General features: G+C 41.5%; 1 non-coding gene across 1 annotated transcript; it reads right to left on the bottom strand.

The window, feature by feature from the left end:
• Positions 1–4,058: 4,058 nt before the first annotated feature.
• On the bottom strand, positions 4,059–4,165 carry LOC141669432 (small nucleolar RNA R71). Its single transcript, XR_012553718.1, has one exon. It is a non-coding gene; the product is annotated as a small nucleolar RNA R71 (small nucleolar RNA).
• Positions 4,166–20,144: the final 15,979 nt, after the last annotated feature.

The raw sequence follows: 20,144 nt of genomic DNA, 5'->3' as shown, positions 1-20,144 counted from the left end.
AAGCTATAGATAACTATCTGGAATCGGAGGAGTTTGCCCAGTCCATGAGGATAAGGGATGACTCAGTCTTCCCCGGGTTTTTTAAGACTGGTTGGGACACGGCCCTTGGGACCGTGAACGAGGCTTGTCCTGATATTAACCCGGCGGACTATGCCTGCCCTGATGATGAGGCTTTGCTGTAGAGGTTTCGCACTCGAGTAATTGTATCGGATCACGTCCCTCTTCTTCCTCCTCCCGAGTCTTCTTCCAGACCTGTTGAGGGTGACAGCTCTTCCTCCTCCGAGACGACAGAGACATCTAGCGAGAGCGGAGGAGATGACGATATGGATGCCGAGGGCACCTCAGCTCCTTAGAGCTTTTCCAGCCCTGTGTGTCTTGTTTACTTTATCTTACTTTTGAGACTTTATTTATCAAACTCTTGTAATATTTATTTGATAGATTTTATTTATCGGATTTTATGCTTGCATTTCACGCATTTGGTTTTACTTGCCTTGTCATAGACATTCAAACATATTTCGAAAACTTTATGAATTTTCATAAATTGTTTGGGATTCATCCCTTACACGAGTCTTAATAAACCTCAAAATAAAACTAGAACATATAAATCCTAAGCAAGCAAAGCTTCAAGGTGCTTTTCAACCTACTTGTCATATTGACAAGTGAGAATCGTATTTAGTTTCCCTACACATAGTAAACCTTCAGGTTTTGTGCATGCCAAGTTCTCGGGACTTCAAAACCATCCATAGTCTCCAGCTTGTAGGTTCCTCTACCTTGAACACTCTTGACTTTGTATGGCCCTTCCCAATTCGGGGCAAGCTTCCCTTTCTATCCCACATCGGAAGCTTCTATCTTTCTCAAGACTAGGTCACCTTGCTTGAAAAACCTTTCTTTAACCCTTAGGTTGTAGTAGAATGAAGCCTTTTTATGATATTCCACTATCTTCGCATGTGCCTCATCTCACACTTCATCAATTAAATCCAGGGCTAACCTTTGTCCTTCCTCATTCTCCTCAGCATTGAAAGCTTGAATCCTGGGAGAGGAATGTGATATCTCCACGAGAACAACTGCTTCTGCCCCATATGCTAACATGAAGGGAGTTGCCCCAGTCGTGACTCTACAGGTAGTCCTATAGGCCCATAGTATTGGAAGTATCTCATCCACCCAATTATTCCTCGATTTCTCAATCCTCTTCTTTAGTCCATCTAGGATTATTCGATTTGCTACCTCCGCTTGCCCATTGGCTTGTGGGTGAGCCAAAGAGGTGAACCATAACTCAATTTCATTTTCTTCACAGTACTTCTTGAATTCCTCGTTGTTGAATTGTGTTCCATTGTCGGTGACTAGGATACGGGGAATTCCATACCGGCACATAATATTTTCCCACAGGAATTGTGCAACCTGCTTAGTTGTGATTTTGGCCAAGGGTTTGGCTTCAATCCACTTAGTGAAATAATCAATGGCTACAATCAGAAATTTCCTTTGCGCTGTGGCCATGGGGAAAGGCCCCAGAATATCCATTCCCCACATGGCAAACGGGATGGGCGAGTTGATAGAGGTCAGCATCTCGGGGGGTTGTCTAACAACCGGTGCATGTTTCTGACAGCGGTCGCACTTCTTCACATATTCTTTGGCATCAGCCATCATTTCTGGCCAATAGAAGCCTAAACGGGTTATCTTATGAGCCAATGCCCTGCCCCCCAAGTGTTGCCCACAAATACTTTCATGTACTTCCTCAAAAGCCAAGCGTGCCTCATCGGGCCTGAGACACCTTAAGTAAGGAACCACGAAGGATCTTTTGTACAGAATCCCATCTATCAAAGAGTACCTTAGTGCCCGAACAGTTAACTTCCGTGCCTCAGTAGTATCATTTGGCAACCAACCGGTTTGAATGTGGGCCTTAATGGGGTCTATCCATGACGTCCCCAAGCCTACTGATAAGTGGCATTTTATACCACTTAGAACGTCTTAAAATGGCTTAAATTGGTGTCTTGAAATCAAGTATTTTGTGTATTTGATGCGTTTTTCTAGTGTTTATGCATTTCAGGGTATTAGTTGCATTTCGGAGGAGGAATCATCAAGAATAAGCCTTGGCATGTTTTCACCATTGCGAGAGGAAAAGAACGGGCAGATTACGGCGAAGAAACGGAGCAAACCTGGAATTTTTCCAGTAGGGTCCTGCGCGCCCGCGCAGCAATGCTGAGCGGCCGTGCAGCAGCCTTGCGCGCCCGCGCAGAAATGCTGAGCGGCCGCGCAGGGTCGGGGAAAAAGCTGAATTATTTTAGATTTCTACTTCTGTTTGGCTTCCAACTTCTATGTAATCTGAGTTTTATGGGACTATTATATAAGTAGATTTGAGACGTTTTCATAGAGAATATGAAAGAGATTATGTTTTAGATTGTGTTTTGCGCAAGAAGCGAAGGAGATAAGGAAGAAGACCGATTTAGCACACCGCAACGAAGAGGAAGCATATATTCTTGTGATTCTTGTTTCGTTGTAACGTTGGATGCTAGTTTTCTTGCTTTGACTTATTTACTCTTGTGACGTACTCTGTTTTAATATAATTAGTTTAGTTATTATTTTCTTGTGTCGTTTATCATGATTTCATATGAACCCATGATGGCGATAAGTTCTATTATGGGCTAATCGTGATCATGGGGTTGCAACGGATTTATTATGAAATTCTTTAGTTAATTGTTTAATACTTTAGTGTGTGATGATTGCATGATATCTAGTATTGGTTGTGCATATTCATCTTATGTGCGTCGCGAACATATAAGATAGGGTGTTAATCTCTTGTGAAGCGACGGTGGATCTTGAGATTTAGAACTTGCCATGCTAGCATAGGTTCATGTACGTTGTGCATGATTAGTGGGTAACTCTAACAGTTTTATTTGCCTTATGTAATCAAAAGGAATAACTTGTGCTTAAATTGTTGTGTTGTCAATTTCTGTAGACATATAGGAACTCAACATAATTGATGACTATTCAACTTCTATCTTATTTGTGGATGCTTGGTAGAATGGTATTAGTACAATGAAAGTTGGCTTTTATCAGTTTCGTGTTATTCGATTAATATCATCACTGTCACATGCTAAAGGTAATAACAATGGCTATAGAAGGAAGTAATAATGAAGTTGTGATCTCATGAGTGTTTTATTATTGATAAATTGAAGTGTTAGTTAAGTGGTTAATTAAGTAGTTAATTATAGTTAATATTTAATCAACAATTTTAAGTGTTATCTTAACATTGAGAAGTAATCATACATTGGTGAGTGAGTTTAATTAGGCAATAACTTAGTCTGAGTCTCTGAGGGAACGAACTAGAAAGTATTCTATATTACTTGCGAATGCGTATACTTGCGTGAATATTAGTGCGTGATTTCGCCCTAACAAGTTTTTGGCGCCGCTGCCGGGGACTCGGCGTATTTGTTTAGTTTATGTACTTACCATCATTGGTCATTAGGACTCAGTGATTAGGATGTAGTAGTTAATTACTCTTTTCGGTTGTGTTTCAGGTACTTTAGCAAGCGTTTATGCAAACTCGTTCTCGTGCTCGCAAGAGGACCTTAGATATAGCTGAGGAGAAAGACGAAGTTCTTGATACTCCGGAGAAGTTAGATTTTGAGGATTCGGATTCAGGAACTGAGCAGAAAGAACCAGTAAACATGGGAGATCGTATTGTTCAAGCTGATCCAGCTCTTATGGATTTTTCTCGGCCTAAAATTGATGACATTCAGTCAAGCATCCTTCATCCGGCTATTCAAGCTAACACCTTTGAAATCAAGCCGGGCACTATTCAGATGGTGCAGAATTCTGTTTCTTTTGGAGGAGCGGCAACTGAAGACCCCAACATGCACATAAGGAATTTTGTCGAGATCTGCAGCACTTTTAAGTATAATGGCGTGACTGATGAGGCTATCAAGTTGAGGCTTTTCCCATTCTCACTGAGGGATAAGGCTAAAGACTGGTTACATTCTGAACCAGCTGGGTCCATCACTACGTGGCAAGATCTTGCGCAAAAGTTTCTGGTGAAGTTTTATCCAATGGCAAAGACTGCTGCTATGAGGAGTGCTCTTACTCAGTTTGCGCAGCAACCTACAGAATCTATGTGCGAGGCTTGGGAACGCTACAAGGAAATGTTGAGAAAATGTCCACATCATGGAATGCCGGATTGGATGGTAATCCCTTGTTTTTATAATGGTTTGGGGGCCCAATCTCGGCCCATGCTCGATGCAGCAGCTGGAGGCGCCTTATGGGCTAAAAGCTATACTGAGGCGTATAATCTTATCGAGACGATGGCTGCAAATGAGCATCAAAACCCAACTCAGAGGATGACGTCAGGCAAGGTAGCAGGTATTCTGGAAGTTGATGCAGCCACCGCTATTGCAGCCCAGCTCCAAGCGCTATCAATGAAGGTTGATTCTTTGGATACGTATGGAGTTAATCAAATAGCTATGGTTTGTGAGCTTTGTGCAGGTTCTCATGCTACGGATCAGTGTTCTCTTGTCAACGAATCTGTTCAGTATGTGAATAATTATCAGCGACAACAGCAGCCTGTGCCAGCAACCTATCATCCTAACACCAGAAATCATCCAAATTTCAGCTGGAGGAATAATCAGAATGCTATTCAGCCACCATATCAGCAAGGAGTGAGTAAACAGTTTAACCCACCTGGATTCCAGCAACCACAGCAGTATGCTACAAGGCAATCATATCCTCAACAGGGAAGTGCAACTGCACCTACTAGTGCTGATTTTGCGGAACTTAAGCTGTTGTGCAAGAGTTAGGCGGTTTCTATCAAGACCTTGGAAAATCAAATCGGTCAATTAGCCAATGCAGTGCTCAATCGTCAACCTGGCACTCTTCCCAGTGACACGGAAGTACCAGGTAGGAAGGAATCTAAAGAGCAAGTCAAGGCTATTACCTTAAGGTCTGGAAAAGTAGCTGATGCTGAAAAGGCAAAAGAAGTCGAAGCTGAAGTTAGAGATGAAAAATCTAAGCAAAAGGAGAAAGTGGCGGAACCAAGGAAGACTACTGTTGAACACACTCTGCCTGAGGATAATACAGGGGAGAAACAGCTCTATCCTCCACCACCTTTTCCTAAGAGATTGCAGCAACAAAAGCTGGATAGACAGTTCGGGAAGTTTCTGGAGGTGTTCAAGAAACTTCACATCAATATACCTTTCGCTGAGGCTCTGGAACAAATGCCTAGTTATGCGAAGTTTATGAAGACTATTCTTTCAAGGAAGGTGAAACTGGATGACCTTGAAACCGTTGCTCTCACGGAAGAATGCAGCGCTGTTCTGTAGCAAAAGTTACCACCAAAACTGAAAGATCCAGGAAGCTTCACCATTCCTTGCACCATTGGCAATCTAACTTTTGACAAGTGCCTTTGTGATTTGGGAGCAAGCATTAATCTGATGCCCTTGTCGATCTTTAAAAAGCTGGATCTGCCTGATCCAAAACCCACATACATGTCGCTACAATTGGCGGACCGTTCCATTACTTACCCAAGGGGCATAGTTGAGGATGTGCTCGTCAAGGTGGATAAGCACTTCTTTCCTGCAGATTTTGTTATTCTGGGTTTTGAGGAAGATAAGAAGATTCCCATAATCTTGGGGAGGCCTTTCTTGGCTACTGGCCGTACCTTGATAGATGTGCAAAAAGGGGAACTTACTATGCGGGTCCAAGATCAGGATGTGACCTTCAACGTATTCAAGGCAATGAAATTCCCTACAGAAGATGAGGAGTGTTTACAAGTAGATGTGATTGATTCCGCAGTTACTTCGGAACTCGATCACATGCTAATGTCTGATGCATTGGAAAAGGCCTTAGTGGGGGATTTTGACAGCGATGATGAAGATAGCAACGAGCAATTACAATATCTGAACGCTTCTCCATGGAAGTGAAAGATCGACATACCATTTGAATCTCTTGGTACTTCTGACCTTAAGAATGCTGAAGGGAAGCTCAAACCATCAATAGAGGAAGCACCTACCTTGGAGCTCAAACCATTACCTGAACACTTGAGGTATGCTTTTTTAGGTGATTCATCTACGTTACCTGTTATTATTTCAGCTGACCTTTCAGGTAGTGAGGAAGACAAGCTCTTAAGGATTTTGAGAGAATTCAAATCGGCTATAGGATGGACCATAGCAGACATCAAGGGGATAAGTCCTTCATATTGTATGCATAAAATTCTGTTAGAGGAAGGTAGTAAGCCAACTGTGGAACAGCAGCGAAGACTGAACCCGATCATGAAGGAGGTGGTGAAGAAAGAAATTCTGAAATGGCTAGATGCAGGCATCATTTATCCTATTTCTGACAGCTCGTGGGTGAGCCCCGTGCAATGTGTACCTAAGAAAGGAGGTATCACTGTTGTCGCAAATGAAAAGAATGAGCTCATCCCTACTCGAACAGTTACAGGATGGAGAGTATGCATGGATTATAGAAAATTGAACAAAGCCACAAGGAAGGATCACTTCCCTCTCCTATTCATTGATCAAATGCTTGACAGATTGGTGGGACATGAGTATTTTTGTCTTCTGGATGGTTATTCCGGGTATAATCAGATTTGTATTGCACCAGAGGATCAGGAAAAGACTACCTTCACTTGTCCATTTGGCACATTTGCTTTTTGTAGAGTTTCGTTTGGGTTATGTGGCGCCCCGGCCACCTTTCAGAGATGTATGATGGCTATATTCTCTGACATGATTGGAAATAACGTCGAAGTGTTCATGGATGACTTCTCCGTCTTTGGACACTCATATGATGAATGTTTGAATAATCTGCGCGCCGTACTCAAAAGATGCGTGGAAACTAATTTGGTGCTTAATTGGGAGAAATGTCATTTTATGGTGCGTGATTTCGCCCTAACAAGTTTTTGGCGCATAAGGTCTCTAGCAAAGGTCTGGAGGTGGACAAGGCCAAGGTGGGAGTCATTGAAAATCTTCCCCCACCTAATTCGGTGAAAGGAATCCGTAGTTTTCTCAGTCATGCGGGTTTTTATCGGCGATTCATCAAGGACTTTTCAAAGATATCTAAGCCGTTGTGCAATTTACTTGAGAAAGATGTGCCTTTCAAATTTGATGATGAATGTTTGGCAGCATTCGAGACTCTCAAGGAGAGTTTAATCACGGCACCAGTTATTACAGCACCAGATTGGACAGAACCGTTTGACATGATGTGTGATGCGAGTGACTATGCGGTAGGTGCAGTTCTGGGACAGCGCAAGAAAAATCTCTTCCATGTGGTCTACTATGCGAGTAAGACTTTAAATGGGGCCCAATTGAACTACACCACTACTGAGAAGGAGCTTTTGGCTATAGTCTTTGGCTTTGAGAAATTTCGATCTTATCTGCTTGGTACGAAAGTAACAGTATTCACTGATCATGCAGCTATTCGCTATCTGGTTTCTAAGAAGGATTCGAAGCCGAGACTCATTCGTTGGGTGCTTTTACTTCAGGAATTTGAGTTAGAGATCAAAGATAGAAAAGGTACCGAGAATCAAGTAGCTGACCATCTCTCTAGGTTGGAGAATCCCGATTCTACTTCACAAGATAGGACGTTAATTAATGAATCTTTTCCGGATGAGCAGTTGTTTGCAATTCATGAGGAAGAACCATGGTTTGCAGATATTGTAAACTATCTTGTCAGCAATATAATGCCGCTTAATTTGACATCCGCTCAAAAGAAGAAATTTCTGCATGAGGTAAAGCGGTATATATGGGATGAACCATATTTGTTTAGACAGGGAGCTGATCAGATCATCAGGAGATGTATCCCGTTCTGTGAGACGGAGGAGATATTACGAGACTGCCATTCCACGGTTTATGGTGGACACTTTGGAGGTGAGAAGACGGCAGCTCGTATTCTGCAAGCAGGTTTTTTCTGGCCTACTTTGTTCAAGGATGCTCATCAGTTTGTTTTAAGGTGTGATCGTTGCCAAAGAGTGGGAAATTTGTCAAGGAAGGATGAGATGCCATTAAATGTGATGCTTGAAGTCGAGGTCTTTGATGTATGGGGAATAGATTTCATGGGGCCTTTTATCTCATCTTGCAATAATCAGTATATCTTGCTGGCAGTCGATTATGTCTCAAAATGGGTCGAAGTTAAAGCTTTACCGACAAATGATGCAAAGGTAGTACTAAATTTTCTTCATAAGCAAATTTTCACAAGGTTTGGAACGCCTCGGGTAATCATAAGTGATGAAGGATCGCATTTTTGCAACCGTAAGTTCACTTCTACGATGCAGCGTTATAATGTGAATCATCGAGTAGCTACTGCCTATCATCCGCAAACAAATGGTTAAGCGGAAGTGTCTAACAGAGAGATAAAGCGCATTCTAGAGAAGGCTGTTTGTCCGTCAAGGAAGGATTGGTCTTTAAAGCTCGATGAAGCTGTTTGGGCTTACAGAACAGCATACAAAACTCCACTTGGGATGTCACCGTTTCAGTTGGTGTACGGTAAGGGATGTCATCTACCGGCGGAGCTTGAGCATAAGGCCTATTGGGAATTGAAGAAATTGAACCTGGATTTAGATGCAGCTGGTAAGAAAAGAATGCTTCAGCTTAATGAACTTGATGAATTTTGACTTCAAGCGTACGAGAATAACAAAATGTATAAGGAAAAGGTGAAGAGGTGGCACGATAGGAAGCTACATCCTAAGTTATTTATGCCAGGGCAACAAGTTCTGTTATTCAACTCTCGGCTCTGACTTTTTCCTGGGAAGTTGAAATCAAGGTGGTCTGGACCTTTTATTGTCAAAACTGTGTTTCCACATGGAGCGGTGGAAATTTTTGAGAATGATTCGGACCAAGCATTCAAGGTTAACGGTCAGCGGTTAAAGCACTACTATGGGGACATGGCAAACCGAGAGGTGGTTAGTGCCATTTTGTTGACTACTTGAGAAAGGTACGGAACGTCAAGCTAATGACGAAAAAGAAAGCGCTGCGTGGGAGGCAACCCATGAATTATTGTTACAGGATCCCTTAGAAGTTAATAACCTATCCAAAAACACAAAAAAATCAGAAAAAAGGGGCTGAAAAATTTTTTTCCAGAGACCCTCTGCGCGCCCGCGCAGCTATGCTGAGCGGCCGCGCAGCTTGCTGCGCGCCCGCGCAGAAATGCTGAGCGGCCGCGCAGGGGTCGAGTTCCAGAAAAATTTTTTACAGTTCAGAAAAAAAAAAAACAAAAACACAAAAACCCATCACAGCCCATAAACCCACGAATTCTTTTCCCATTACCCCATGATTTTATCCCTCAACCCCACTCCTAATCTAATTTAACCTACTCCACACACTATATATACATACACCTATCCTACATATCTCCCACAAACTTCCTACACTTAAACCCTCTCATAAACATCAAAAAATCAGTTTTTACACACTTTTATTCACAAATCAATGGCACCCAAGAGAGCACGCACTATTGACAGCAGCAGCACAGTTCCTACTGCTGATTCATCAAGGGGTACTGCTGCAAGGCCTCGGTTAACTGACAGAGCTGCGGAGGAGGAGTACACTAGGCTGTTGGGGAAGCCGATTCTGAAGGAGAGGGGGTTTTTACCATCAGGGAGGGATGGTGAGTTGTTGCCCATGATTGCAGAGAAGGGGCGGATAACTTTTTGTGAGTCACCCGAAGCAGTACCGATGAGTGTTGTTCGCGAGTTCTACGCGAATGTGAAGGCTGAAAAGAATGGGTTTTCTGTAGTTCGTGGGCTCACGGTTGATTATCATCCTGCGGCGATTCGCCGTGTGATTGGACAGCGAGAGAGGAAGCCCGAGGAGGAGAACTGGAATGAAAAGACTGCTGAGGATTTTGACTTGGATTTGATTTGTGCGACTCTCTGTCGACCGGGCACAGTTTGGAACCGCAGTCCAGCCAATAATGAGTATCGTCACTTTCCGGCGATCGCCATGAACAGGTATGCCCGTGCATGGAATGCATTTATATGTGCTAATATTTTGCCTTCTTTACATGCACACGAGGTCACAGTTGAGAGAGCACAGTTGTTGTGGGGAATTCTGAATGAGGAATACTATGTGGACCTTGGTGAGTTTATCTACCAAGGAATTCTGAAGTTTTTGAGGGGAGCAAAGCATATGAACATCCCTTATGCATCCACGATTATGAAGCTATGCCGAGCAGTAGGAGTGAACTGGCCGGCTCATGAGCAGTTGCAGTTGCCAGCAGCTCCGATAGATTCTGGCACTCTGAATGGGATGCAGGAGTGGACCGGTGGTGAGCCTGAGGAGCATGGGCTGGGTTATCGTCTTCCAGGAGGGCGTCCAGCACGAGGTGCTACTATAGCTAGGCCAGGGCATGGTGAGGCTGGTTCTTCGAGAGCTCAGGAGGGTGCTGGGATGGGTGATGCCCAGTATAGGAGGCTTTCACGGCGGATGGATGCCATGTATGAGACGCAGAGCAGGTTTGCTCAGGAGCTCACCCTTGCGTTAGGGACTGCTTTTCGAGGCCTTGGAGCTGATATCCAGTGGCCAGTTTTTGGTGAGGACTCTGCATACCCGCCGCCTGATACCTCACCCACTGAGGGTGATGATGATGATGACTCCGAGTAGGTATACCCTGTGTTCCTTTCTACTACCTTCACTGGGGACAGTGAAGATTTTAAGTTTGGGGGTGGTAGTTAAGGAATATTTTGTGTGTGTCATATAGCTGCATATTCATGATAGTTAGTTCATATAGTTGCATAATTTTTGCCATATAGTTTTTTTTATATATAGCTTTATTTGTTTGTCATATCATATAGCTCATGCATATACCATGATCCCTTTTGCAATGATTTATCGACTGAATTGTGATATTGATGCGAGTGTAGTGATAGCATTAAAGTGTTATTAAGTTGTGTAGGTTGATATACATGCTAGAAGCACTTGTATTTTCACTAAGTCTTAGAGAATGCTTAAGGGCTAGATTGTTGTTATGATCTGATTATTTTCGAGGATAATCTATTTATTATGCTTAGAATTTGATAATAGGTTCTTAGTGGTAAAGGCATGAAAAAGAAAAAAAAATGGAGTAAAAATGGAATTTGTTGCTAGTTGTGGCTAGGTGTCAAATGGCTAGTAGCCCGCTCGCATGTTATGCGAGTAGTCTAGGGTTGAGCAAGATGGAGCGAAACGCACTTGCTCAGAAAAGAAAAAAAAAAAATTTTGCATAATTGATCAAGAGTGGGTTCTTTGGTATTCGAGTTATTAAGTTCTTAGGGGACTTTGTGCCTAGTGACCTAAGGCTTTTAGAGTCTGGGATCCGCTAACCTAACGCTCGTTACATGGATACCATTGTATAAGTCTTTTGTGGACCTCACTCATTGCACGGTCAAATAAGCATTTGAGTTGTAAATAAAAAGCACGATTCCATAGTAAGCTCCAAAGTTCTTGTAGTGTTGTATATCACTTTGTGCCTAGAATTTTTATTCTTTGTATAATCGTGGGATTGCCTTGAGGATAGTCTAGTCATAGTAATTGGTCTAGTTCCGAAGCATATCTGTTAAGCATTTGCACACACCACGTTTCTGGCTGTATGTCCGTTTGCATGAGTTTATTGATCTTTAGTGTCTAACTGTATTCGTTGAGACGTGACAATTTGGTTGGTTAATTGTAGTAAGGGGGATCGTTGCATTTTCATATAGATTGCATTCATGCATATTTTTAGTTATTTTGAGTCTGTGACGCTTGAGGACAAGCATCGATTTAAGTTTGGGGGTGTGATAAGTGGCATTTTATACCACTTAGAACATCTTAAAATGGCTTAAATTGGTGTCTTGAAATCAAGTATTTTGTGTATTTGATGCGTTTTTCTAGTGTTTATGCATTTCAGGGTATTAGTTGCATTTCGGAGGAGGAATCATCAAGAATAAGCCTTGGCATGTGTTCACCATTGCGAGAGGAAAAGAACGGGCAGATTACGGCGAAGAAACGGAGCAAACCTGGAATTTTTCCAGTAGGGTCCTGCGCGCCCGCGCAGCAATGCTGAGCGGCCGCGCAGCAGCCTTGCGCGCCCGTGCAGAAATGCTGAGCGGCCGCGCAGGGTCGGGGAAAAAGCTGAATTATTTTAGACTTCTACTTCTGTTTGGCTTCCAACTTCTATGTAATCTGAGTTTTATGGGACTATTATATAAGTAGATTTGAGACGTTTTCATAGAGAATATGAAAGAGATTATGTTTTAGATTGTGTTTTGCGCAAGAAGCGAAGGAGATAAGGAAGAAGACCGATTTAGCACACCGCAACGAAGAGGAAGCATATATTCTTGTGATTCTTGTTTCGTTGTAACGTTGGATGCTAGTTTTCTTGCTTTGACTTATTTACTCTTGTGACGTACTCTGTTTTAATATAATTAGTTTAGTTATTATTTTCTTGTGTCCTTTATCATGATTTCATATAAACCCATGATGGCGATAAGTTCTATTATGGGCTAATCGTGATCATGGGGTTGCAACGGATTTATTATGAAATTCTTTAGTTAATTGTTTAATACTTTAGTGTGTGATGATTGCATGATATCTAGTATTGGTTGTGCATATTCGTCTTATGTGCGTCGCGAACATATAAGATAGGGTGTTAATCTCTTGTGAAGCGACGGTGGATCTTGAGATTTAGAACTTGCCATGCTAGCATAGGTTCATGTACGTTGTGCATGATTAGTGGGTAACTCTAACAGTTTTATTTGCCTTATGTAATCAAAAGGAATAACTTGTGCTTAAATCGTTGTGTTGTCAATTTCTGTAGACATATAGGAACTCAACATAATTGATGACTATTGAACTTCTATCTTATTTGTGGATGCTTGGTAGAATGGTATTAGTACAATGAAAGTTGGCTTTTATCAGTTTCGTGTTATTCGATTAATATCATCACTGTCACATGCTAAAGGTAATAACAATGGCTATAGAAGGAAGTAATAATGAAGTTGTGATCTCATGAGTGTTTTATTATTGATAAATTGAAGTGTTAGTTAAGTGGTTAATTAAGTAGTTAATTATAGTTAATATTTAATCAACAATTTTAAGTGTTATCTTAACATTGAGAAGTAATCATACATTGGTGAGTGAGTTTAATTAGACAATAACTTAGTCTGAGTCTCTGAGGGAACGAACTAGAAAGTATTCTATATTACTTGCGAACGCGTATACTTGCGTGAATATTAGTGCGTGATTTCGCCCTAACACCTACAGGAGCTACAAGCTTAACATCTATGCTCCGTGTCTTCAAAACGCGGAAGTACACACTTCCTGAACTTTCTTCTATCTCAGATGAAGCAAACTTTGATAATGCATCTGCCTTAGCATTTTCCTCCCTTGGAATGTGCTCAACATGGAATTCATTGAATTGGGTCATCACATCCCTTACTAGGCAGACATACTTAGTCATCGTATCATCCCTTGCTTCAAATTCTCCCTTTACCTGGGATATGACCAGCTTCGAGTCTCCACGGACTTTTAAGTTTTTGACTCTAAGTGTCCCTGCTAGGCCAAGGCCAGCAATCAGGGCTTCATATTCTGCCTCATTGTTTGTGGTTGGGAAGTCTAATTTCATGGCATACTCAATCAAGAACCCATCAGGGCTTTGTAAAACCAATCCTGCTCCACTTGAGTTCTCTATTTTGATGCTCCATCAAAATAGAGAACCCAATATTCTTTCTCTTTATCATCCTTCTCCTTGTCCCCATTATCAACTTCCTTGTCTTGGGGTATGGTATCTTCCTGCCCCCCGACTTCTTGGTTGGCTATGGTACATTCCACCACAAAGTCAGCTAATGCCTGGGCTTTTATTGCCGTCCATGGCTTGTACTTAATATCGAACTCTCCCAGCTCTATTGCCCACTTGATCAACCTCCCACTAGCCTTGTGACTATGAATGATATTTCTCAGGGGCTGATTTGTTAACACCTCAATTAGATGAGCCTGAAAGTAGGGGCGTAACTTTCTTGAAGCCATCCCCAAGGCTAGAGCAAATTTCTCAATAGTTGAATAATTTAACTCAGCACCATGCAGAATTTTGCTGACATAGTATACGGGTTTATGAATTTATAGTTCCTCCTTAACCAATACAGCGCTCAAGGCACTTTCTGAAACAGCTAAGTACAAGAATAAAACTTTATTCAAAGCTGACTTGGCCAACAACGGGGCCTGGGCCATATATTTCTTTAATTCCTCGAATGCCTTCTGGTTTTCCTCATTCCATACAAAGTCCTTAATGTTCTTTAGTGACTTGAAGAATGACAAGCACTTGTCTCCTGATTTGGAGATGAATCTTCCCAGCGCAGCAACCCTTCCTGTGAGCTTCTGAACATCCTTGACAGTTTTTGGTGGTTCCATGTCCATGATTGCCTTTATTTTATCGGGGTTAGCCTCGATCCTTCTCTTGGAGACCATCAATCCCAAAAAATTTCCAGATCCTACTCCGAAAGCACACTTTGTAGGATTTAACATCATCTTGTGGTACCTCAGGACCTCAAAAGCTTCCCTCAAATGGGTTATATGATCAGTCTTTACTAGACTCTTGACTAACATGTCATTAACATAGACTTCCATAGTCTTACCAATAAGATCCTTAAAAATTTTATTTACCAACCTTTGATAGGTGTCTCCTGCATTCTTAAGACCAAATTCCATAACAAGATAACAATAAACACCAAAGTCAGTGATGAATGATACCTTTGGAATGTCATCCTTGTGCATCTTAATCTGATTGTATCCGCTAAATCCATCCATGAAGCTCAGCATCTCATTCCCAGCAGTGGCATCAATCAAAGTATCAATTCTTTGTAACGGAAAATAGTCTTTAGGGCATGCATCATTCAGATCAGTGAAGTCTATACACATCCTCCACTTTCCATTGGCCTTCTTCATCATTACAGGGTTTGCCAACCATTCCGGAAATTGAATCTCCTCAATGAAACCAGCCTCTAAGAGCTTCTCTACTTCCTGTTTTATAGCCTCTTGTCTTTCCGAGGCAAAGTTTCTTTTCTTTTATTTCACTGTCTTCCGGTTTGGGTCCACGTTTAACTTGTGAGTAATCAGCTCCAGGTCTATTCCTGGCATATCAGCTGTTGACCATGCAAACACATCACTATTTTCTTCCAAAAATCTCACAACTTCCTTCTAAGGGGCTCCTCAAGTGTGGCTTCAATGAAAGTCATCCTCTCAGGATTCTCGGAGGCTAAAGAAATCGAAACCAAGTCTTCTGCCAGCTTTCCTCTTTTCTCATCATTCTCTCGGATATCCAAATCTTCAATAGGAAGAACCTGCCCCCCAACTCCATCTGCCCTCAAGGAGGCTACATAACAGCTTCTAGCCATTTTTTGTTCTCCTCTCTCTTCTCCAATCCCATTCCAGGTGGGAAACTTCATAACTGAATGGTAGGAAGAAGGGACTGCCTTGAAGGCATGTATCCCTGTTCTCCCCATGATAGCATTATAAATTGAACTGGCTTTTACCACCACAAATTCCAACATCTGTGTTGCTTGCCTTGGTTCCAGACCTATGGTGGTTGGCAACTTGATTATTCCTTCCACGGGACATTCTACTCCCGCAAATCCATATATTGGCATGTCGGTTGGGGTCAATTGGGAGTCGTTATATCTCATCCTTAGAAAGGCGTCATGGAGTAAGATGTCCACTGAAGCACCATTATCCACAAGGACCCTCTTGACCGGGCTATTTCCTATTATCGGTGTTATGACCAGCGGGTCGTCATGAGGAAATTTCACACCCTCTAGGTCAGAATCATCAAAAGCCAATGTTACTTTTGTCCTGGTCCTCTTTGGGGCTTCTCCAACAATATGCATAACCTCTCTAGTATATGCTTTTCTGGAGTTTATGGATAATCCAGCAGCAATAGGTCCTCCAAAGATTGTGTTTATCACAGGCCCTCGAGGTCGCGGCCCTCCATAAATTGTGTTTATAACTGGTCCTCTAGGCTGGGGATTCCGCCCCTGATCGTCTTGGTCCCTCCTACGATCTTCAAAGTTCTTCCTACCGTTGTTATTCCTATCCCCTCCTTCTCCAGCGTATTTGTTCAATCTTCCTTTTCGAATGAGGAACTCTATTTCATCTTTCAGATGTCTACACTCATCGGTGTCATCGCCAACATCTTTGTGAAATCTGCAATATTTACTCTTATCTAGCTTGGTAGGATCAACCTTCAAGGGCTTAGGCCAACGAATATCTCGATCTTTTTCGATTTCCATCAGGATCTGGCTTCTAGGAGCATTCAGCTTGGCGTATTCAGTGAACTTTTGCCCAGGTCCTCCCTTCTTGGGGTTTGAATCAGGGTTTTGCTCGGTTCTAGGATACTTGTCCTTAGCGATATACTCCAGATCAGTTTTCCGCTTCTTGCCTCCAGTGGGCTCATTACTCACTACGGTCTTCCTCATGCTTTCTTCGACCTTGATATACTTCCCTGCCCTATCCTGGAGCTGCAACATGCTTTCAGGGGGATGTTTTGCCAAGGACATCTTAAAAAACTCATCCCTAGTTCCTTGTTGCAGTGCTATCATGGCTACATTATCGTCAAGCTCTGGGACTTTTAAAGCTTTCTTTGTGAAACGATTCAGATAATCTCTCAAGGATTCCTTTGTTCCCTGCACAATGCTCATAAGAGATTCTGAACTTTTCTCATGAACTCTCCCGCTGATGAATTGCTTAATAAAAGCCTGACTTAATTCTCTGAACGACCCAATAGAGTTTGGGGGTAAGCGACTATACCACCTTTGAGCCATACCCGACAGGGTTTGAGGAAAGGCCTGACACTTAATAGCATCATTCATGGGCTGCAACAATAGTGCATTAGAGAATGTTCTAACATGATTAGCGGGATCCCCCGTGCCATCATAAGCTTTGATAGTTGGCATCTTGAACTTCCTTGAGATATGGGCATTCATTATTTCTTTAGTGAAGGGCGGAGTAGGATCATCAGGATCTCCAAGGGGAAGAAGATTGCTTGGATTAGCCCTTGGGACAACAGCCCTTCTCTGTACTGGACCATCCAGGTCTATGACAGGAGGAGGATTTCTCCCCCTAGGAGGTACTGGGGGTCTAGCAGTCTGGTGCACCTCCAAGTCGTGCCTTAGCCTTTGAATCTCAGCCTCATGAGCCCTGATCCTTTCCTGCACTTCTTGGGGATTCATCCTCTGGGTGCTTTGAGGATGTTGGCTTCCATCAGCCATGGGCTCTTTACCAGCACGTCTCCTTCTTGGGGCTATTTCATCATCCGAAGATTCGGAGTCTCTCTCAGTGTAAGGACCGGAAAATTCCTGATCCTCAGGGATATGAGCCAAATCTCGTATATAGGGGCGATCGCCCTCGTGCCTCACTCCGTCCAGCATGTCCGCTTCCTCCAACCTCAGGGTAAAGGGGCATCCCATAAGGGGGGTTAGTGGTCACAACAGTTAAATACTCGTACCCACTGGGTCGAGAGTTCACAGGTGCATGTAGTTATTGAATTTGGGGATTCGTACCTTGAATAGCCGGGGGAATCGTCCCTTGTGGCTGAGATTGAGTTGCCCCTATCTGGGCTTCCCCGTGGGTAGGTGCATAAGTTGAGTGAGGAGGTATCTCCACGGTGGACGAAATCACCTGGTTTGTCCCTTATGGTGTTCCTTCCTCCATAGCTCTAATTGTTCTCCACGTTCTCGCCATGGTTGTTGTTGTGCTTTCCCACAAACGGTGCCAAATGTTATGGATTAAAAACTAAGATATATAATTACTGTATTTATTACTAAGGAACGTGAGCTTCGAGGCTCGATTTGACTGCTCTTGTGTTTCGTGACTCAATCTGCCTTAGCAAGATGCCTACGTACCTTGCTGATTGCCAAGGATCAAGTCAAAAAATGTAGTTCTGATTTGTGGGGTGAGGCCCCTTATATAGATGTGGGAGTCCTTGAATTGGACTTGGGTTAGGAGACTTGGTGGGCAAGTCTCTGAATTAGAATGGACTTTGGAGTCCTAGGGAGTAGGAAGCTGATTCCTTATCCCATCAGGTCCCTTGGAGGCCAATCTACAAGGATTTATATCCCCACTATGACTTATCTTAATAGCTGTTTTTCTCCCTTATTAAATATTTACGAAATTAATTAATAATCAGGGTTTTGGGCCTTTTTTGTTCCATCATGCCTGATCTGGTCCATCAGGCCTGATCAATGTGTTAACCTTTTTGGTCTAAATATCATACATCTTCTTATTGGGCCTAGCAGCCCAAATCATGTATAATTACTGTAATATTTAATTACATCATCAGGATTTATTTATCCCTATCAGATATTGAATTCAATTTGTTGTTGTTGGTTATATAGATTAATAGGTTGTAGGAGAGAGAATGAGATACGTGGATGTCTTTTGTCTATTCAATTCAAATTGTACAGCTTGCATAATTTACATGCGACCCCTGAAGCTTTATTTTAATTTAACTTGTGATCAGGGAGATACTAGGAGATATTGCCTTGGAGAATTAAGCCACAATTTTTACTTGCGACCAGTCATTCCTTGTATATTCATTTACCTACGACCATCCATACAACAAGAGTCTTGCATTTTTTTTCTCAAGTCACAACTTACTTGCGACTTGGATGTTAGGCTGTGCATTTGTTAGTTACGACTCCATTGTAGTCCTTGTACATCACTTAGATTATACTGCCTTTGAATAACAAAAGCAGTACTCGTTTCACAAGTGAATAAAGATGATAGGAGGTTCTTACACGCACGACATCTCAATTCAAATAGAGTAGAAGGCGATTTCGGATGAGGGTAAGGGCACCTCAGAATGCTTCACAAGTTGTACTACTACTTAACTCCCTCTTCCCCGTACTTGCTACTTTTAATTGCGTACTTTTGGTTTTATATGGTTGTTATTTCTTATGCATTATTTAGGTAGATGGTATACATGCGTAACTTAAGGCTCTTAGGATAAGATCCAAGCTAGAACATGTATTTCTGTAACTCCTATATACAGACCTGGGTTATTCATACTCTAGACTTACTTAGGACTTGATTAATCTAATCACTTTCATTTTTTTAACTCACTATTTTTAAAACAAGCCAAGAGCTGTACTAAGGTTTTAGACATTTACTTATTTGACCCATCAACTTTACCATATGTTTTTAATGCCTAATGACTTTTACCCGCATTACTAAATTTAGTAAGTAAAAATAAACTTAAAACCTAAAATACCCTTTAACACCTTACAATATTTATTTTTACCTTAGGATACTTTATTGTTACTAATTAATGCTACCAAGGATTACCCTAGCACTATTACCTAATTATGTGAAATTTAGCTATTTCAAGCTTCCAACAATCGCATCTACCTCCCGAGTTACAAAGATTCTAATACGACACTGATTCCTAATATATCTAGGGACCTCTACGCCTAGGCGCCCGCACCTAAACCTTATTAGACTAGCTACGAACATAACTTTGATTTTTTGTTCTACTCATTTCCATAAGGCTTTACTATTCTTAATCGAATTGCTTTATATTTCTGGAATCGATATAACGACTCGTGTACTTCTGTATTATTTAAATTCGTAATTATGGAATTATTAAATAATATATATATATATGTGTATAGATGTTTTCAGCTCGGTGTTATTTTATTCTTATGTATGTGTGATTTATGGGGTACCGGGTTGTTCGTGTAATTAATTATGAAGTTGTGTTGAATTGTTTTCACTTTTAAAAATAAATTTAATGCAAATTTATTTGCATAAATATTTGGAATGTATCTAAAATTGTTTTTATGGTTTTATAATTACAATAAATATTTATGGGATTTTATAAAATTTAGAAATCAATATTTCATTAATTATTCAGCCCTAAATGATTTGCTGATTGTATTTATTCGTAAAATCTGAATTTAATTCCCGAATTCTTCAAAAATTATGGAACTTATATTTTATTAAGTTTGTATTATTCTGAGAATTTTAAAATTATTTTGGAAATTTTCGGGATTCGTTTCACCCGCGCGTCGTTTCGTTATTTGTTAAAAGCGGGTATAAAGTGCGCCTTAAAAATTATTTTTAAAATTTCGAAACTGATGTTTTTGTAAACTTCGGGATATTTATGACATTTTGAGATTATTCCCGTAATTTTCTGAAATCATTTTTTTGCAACTCGGTACTTTT

The sequence above is a fragment of the Apium graveolens genome, chromosome 6, assembly GCF_009905375.1.
Source record: "Apium graveolens cultivar Ventura chromosome 6, ASM990537v1, whole genome shotgun sequence".
NCBI classification, from domain to species: Eukaryota; Viridiplantae; Streptophyta; class Magnoliopsida; order Apiales; family Apiaceae; genus Apium; species Apium graveolens.
This window is presented reverse-complemented; position numbering and strand designations above follow the sequence as displayed.